Source organism: Eriocheir sinensis, chromosome 27 (assembly GCF_024679095.1).
Source record: "Eriocheir sinensis breed Jianghai 21 chromosome 27, ASM2467909v1, whole genome shotgun sequence".
Taxonomy (NCBI): Eukaryota; Metazoa; Arthropoda; class Malacostraca; order Decapoda; family Varunidae; genus Eriocheir; species Eriocheir sinensis.
The window spans coordinates 17,980,125-17,985,913 of NC_066535.1; positions in this window are offsets into that span (position 1 = coordinate 17,980,125).

Consider the following 5,789-nt stretch of genomic DNA (forward strand, 5'->3'; position numbering starts at 1 on the left):
ATGTAGAAGAAAGGAGAGAAAGAAAGAAAGAAGGAATTTTATAGACCAGAGAAAAGACGAGGAGAAAAAGTTATCGTAAAACCAGAAGAACGAAAAGATGGAAGAAAGAAAGGAAGAGCGGAGTAAAGACAAAGAGAAAAAATGAAGAAAATAAGAATAATTGAAAGAAAGAGAGAAGAAGTTTTAAAGACCAGAGAAAATAAAAAAGGAGAAAGATTGAAGGTGAAAAAGAAGACGAACGAAAAGATAGAAAAGAATGGAGCCAGGAATTTCAGAGCCGAGTAAAGACGAGAGAAAAATCTTCGGCCGCGCTCAGGGGAATACACGCTTCCGGAACCGCCGCTAAACCCGAGGGCGAGAGTAAATTCTGAACAAAAATCTTTCCACCTCAATTTCAGAACCGCGAGAGTAAATTCCGAACCAGCGACGCGACCCGAACCTTACCCGAGGCGAGGAAAGTCTGAAACACACACACACACACACACACACACACACACACACACACACACACACACACACACACACTTATACCTGACCTCCTCCTCACCCCCCAACACACACACACTAACACCTTTTCTTCTTCCCCCAAAACTCACATTTACCTGCCCCCTCTACCCCTCTATCCCCCCCCCTTCAACACTTACCTATCCTCCCACCGCCCCCTCACACACACACCTGCTCTCTATCCTTCCCTCTATCCCCCCTTACACACACACACCTGTCCGGGTCTTCCTTCCTCCCTCAAAACACACATTTACCTGCCTCATACCCCTTTCAAGACTCACCTTCATCCACCCACCCACTCACCCATCCACACAAACACACCTGCTTTCTATAGTTCCTTCCTTCCCTGCCCCCTTACACACACACACCTGTTCGGCTCCTTCTTCCCCTTACCTGTCTGGCTTGTCGAGGGTCGTGGGGTGGCTGAGAACGGTCTGCATCCCGCTCATGGTAACGATGCTTTTGCTGCCCAACTCCTTCTCTGTAATGACGAAATAGTGGCACGTTAGTTATCATCATCATTATCATCAGCATCATACAAGTCATCATAGTCCTCCACCTCGTCTTCATATTCCTCATCCGACCTATCATCGTCACCATAATTATCAGTTCTTCAAGTTTATTATGGCCTTTCCTAACGTCTTTCATCTCTCTCTCTCTCTCTCTCTCTCTCTCTCTCTCTCTCTCTGTTTGATGTTAGTTGTGTACTCCATATTTCTTCAGCAAAGGTTGATTTATTTTTTTCTGCGTTGTCTTTTTCCTTTTTTTTATTACTGGGCTCCCATTCTGTTTCTTTAGGTTTACATGAACACACACACACACACACACACACACACACACACACACACACACACACACACACACACCTCGTCCATATAATACACCCACCCACACATACATCAGAGTAATCACGGTACATTTACATTCACACACACACACACACACACACACACACACACACACACACACACACACAAACGTTCATACATATTTCACGCCATACGCCGCACTAATCTCCACAGCAATTATACGAAATTTCAGCCAACTTTAAATTGCCGCTAAATTTAGTAACTGGAATAGAAAAATCTTTGTACACGGGAAAAGAATTACATGAATAGTAATTACGCGTACACACACACACACACACACACACACACACACACACACACACACACACACACACACACACACGTATACCACTCCAATCTCCACAATAATTATATACAGAATTTCGCTCAACTTTATTTTCCAGCTAAATTTAGTTCTTGAAATTTAGTTCATGGGAGAAAGAAAAAAAATCTCGTACACACACAAAAGAAAAGAAAGAAGGAAAAAAGAATGACAGAATGCAATAAGGAAGAATAGAAGGGGAAAAAACAAAGAAACCGGGACAGAAAAAAACAAAGAAATTACAAAAAAGGGAAGGAAAGAAAGAATCATAAACATAAAACACAAAAAATAAAGAAAAAAAGCATGAATAATAGAAGGCAAAAAGGAGGAAAAGAAGAAGAAAAAAAAGAAAGCAACAAAAATGAACCAAAACAAAGAAAATAAAAAAGGACGGAAAGAAAGAACTATACACGTGATTAAAAACAAAGGAAGAAAAAAGAATGAATGATCGAAGGGAAGAAGGAAGAAAAGAAGAAGAAAAAAGAACGCAAAAAAAAAAAAAAAATAAATAAAAAAGGACGGAAAGAAAGAACTATACACGTGATTAAAAACAAAGGAAGAAGAACGAAAACCAAGTCAACTCAAACACACAAGGGAACACTCTGAAAATAATCACTTAATACCTCAAGTGGCGATAAATTACAGCGCGAGGGGCGGCGAGTCATGCCCGACGGGGGGAGGAGGAGGAGGAAGAGGAGGGGGAGGACACCTAACGGACGTCCGCCGCGGGGGAGCTGCACGCCAAGGCAACAAGGAGTGCGCGGGAATGATGACGCTGCTCCTCCTCCTCCTCCTCCTCGTCATCATCATCATCATCATCATCTTTACCATTTTCCTCCTCTTCCTCCGTCTCCTCCTCCTCATCATCATCATCATCATCTATACCATTCTCCTCCTCTTTCTCCGTCTCCTCCTCCTCGTCTTTCCCATCCTACTCCTCGCTATTTTCCTTCGCCTCCTCCTCTTCCTCCCAATCTCCTCCTCTTTCTCTACCTTTCTCCATCATCTTCTTGTTCATTTTTCTCCTCCTCCTCTTACTTCCTCTCCTTCCCATCCTCCCCCTCCTCCTCTATCACATTATCCATCTTTTTTCTCTTTTCCCTTTTCCTCCTTTCCTCCTTCTTTTCCCATCCTCCTACTCAACCGCCGTCACATGCTCCTCCTCCTCCTGTTCCTCCTCCCCTCCTCCAGTTTCCTCTTCCTCCCGCGGTGCGTAATAATGGCAGTCACTCAAGGACGCGGGTCTCGTGTGCTAATGCTGGGTGACTCACGCTTGGGGACCCGGCAGTAGTTTGGAGGGTACACGATGGCTCTTGGAACACCTCTCATTCTTACGGTACAGTACAGTATGAAGGAGGCAGTCCAGTCCAGTCCAGTAGTGGGCGGGCGACGGCCTTTGTAACGGCTTCCACTTGTGACATTCTTGATTGTTGATTGGCGTTGTTGTGTCTTTTAGTTTTGTTAAGTTTTCTTTTTCCTTCTGTTCCAAAGTGCTGTGATATAGTTTTTTTCTGTCTTAGAGGCAAAGTTGCGCGTCCCGACCTACGAGTATAATGACAGACTAGGCCGAGTTGATGGACTACACTTATTTCTTTTTTTTACCTTCCTGGAATTTATATTTACGGCCAGTACCGAAGACCTGCAAGTGCTGTGTCGGCTGAGAGTTTGAGAGCCATTGTTCAGTGCACGACTCAGCCACGGCAATGCAACCACACCGCTACCACGACAACACCACCACTACTACACTGATTGTCACCACCACCACAGCGTCACAGAAATACCGTCACCCCATCAGGATCCTCTACAGAACCACCACTATCACCAGCACCATCACTAACACCCAATATCTTGCTAAGCCGCCACCACCACCACCACCACTACCACCACCAACAACAACAACGACTACAACAATATTATAACCAACACCACAACTTTACACATTTACCCTTACCACCACAACCACCACCACCACCACCACCTTGATATGCATCGATCAACACCACTCCTGTGACTATAACTGCATTTATCTGGCACCACCACCACCACCACCATCACCACCACCACCTTGATATGCATCGATCAACACCACTCCCGTGACTATAACTGCATTTTTCTGGCACCTCAATCACCACCATCACCACCACCACCACCACCATCACCACCACCACCACCACCACTACAATCACCACCACCTTGATATGCATCGATCAACACCACTCCCGTGACTATAACTGCATTTTTCTGGCACCTCAGTCACCACCACCATCACCACCACCACCACCACCACTACAATCACCACCACCTTGATATGCATCGATCAACACAACTCCCTCGACTACAACTACAATTATCTTGCACCTTACTCACCACCACCACCACCACCGCCAACTTAATTGTACCACCTTGACCCTTCCCCACAATCACCACCACCACCACCACCACCATTTGCATGCCACCAACCACTACCACCACCACCACGCGCATATGACCTTGAAGAGTAAGTAGGTCAAGGTCACCACGAAGGTTTAGAAACATGTATGAAGGTCACACTACATGACCTTCAAATGCGGTAACAGAGGATTATGATGCAATGATGACATATCGACAGACAGACACATCGAAGGCCTCTTTCACAACTCTCCTTATTCTCGTTTTCCTCGTCTTTTTCCTTATTCTTTCTTTCTTTGTTTCGACTTTTCTTCTACTTCCTTATTTTCCCTTGTCTTCTCTCCGCCCCTCTTCTTTTCATTTTCTTCTCTCATGCAGTCTTCCTTTTCACTTGTCTTCCTTCCTCCCTTGTTTCTTTTTCTTTTAATCAATTCATTCCTCTCTCTTTCCTCTTTGTCCTCTCTCCCCTCTTTCTTCCCTCTTCCAATCCTCTCCTCTTACCCTCTCCTCCCCTCCTCTTATTCCTATTGAAACTCCCACATGTTTCCTACAACAGATAGATAGAGAGATAAGGACAGGTAGGGAGGTAATTAGATAGATGGACACTTAGATAGATAGATAATATAAAGAAGATAGATAAACGGTAGGAAAGGAGATAGGTAGATAAATTAATTACTCTCCAACATTAGACAGTCTCCTCCATTATCTCTCACTCCCCCTCCCCACCCCCCTTTTTCCCTCCAACCCCCCTCCCCTCCCCTTCTCCCTTTGTCTTGTCACCTGGTCGACCTTCAAGTGACCTCGTGCGAGCGTGACCTCACCTCACTCACGGCTGCTAAATATTGAACCGGACAAAATACACACACACACACACACACACACACACACACACACACACACACACACACACACACACACACACACACACACACGAGTCACAAAATCAATTACCAGGGCGACAGAACCGTGTAATGATTAGTATATTAGACCACGGGCGCCAAAGACAGGGAGAGAGACCGAGACAGAGAGCAAAGAGAGACAGAGAAAAAGACAGGAGAGAAAGGAACAGCTAGGAATGTATGTGATGGCAGGGAATGGAATAAGAGTAAAGAAGGAAGGAATAGAGGTAAGTTAAGATAATTGTGGTGGTAGACAGAGACGTGAGAATAAAGGAAAAGAAACAAGAGGAGTAATGAAGAGGAAGTAGAAGAGTAGGAATGGGAGAGGAGCCAGCGACCGAGGAGAGAAAATAAGGGAAGGAGGGAGCGTAAAGGAGTAAGGAGTAGGAATGGATGAGGTGGAAGAGGAAGAGGAGTGAAAACAAAGGAAAGAAAATTGGGGAAGTGGAAAAGAGAGGAGTAGAAATGAGTGGAAGAGAAGAGAAAGAAAAGAACAAAGGAGTTAGAGTAGAGGAAGAGAGAAGAGAAAAGGAGTAGAGGAACTGCAATGGGTGGAGAAATGTCAGAAGGTTGAGAAAGGTAAAAAAAAAATAAAGCAAAGGTAGAAAGAGAAAAAAAAGGGAAGGAGGGAATAAAAACAAACTCCTCCTCCTCCTCCTCCTCCTAATGCTCCTCTTCCTCTTCTTATCGGGAGTGTGAGCCAACATAACTTACGTCACCTGTATGTGTGTGTGTGTGTGTGTGTGTGTGTGTGTGTGTGTGTGTGTGCGCCAGGTGTTGCGTCGTGTCGGTGCATATGGCTCCCTCGTCAGCAGGTATCAAAACACA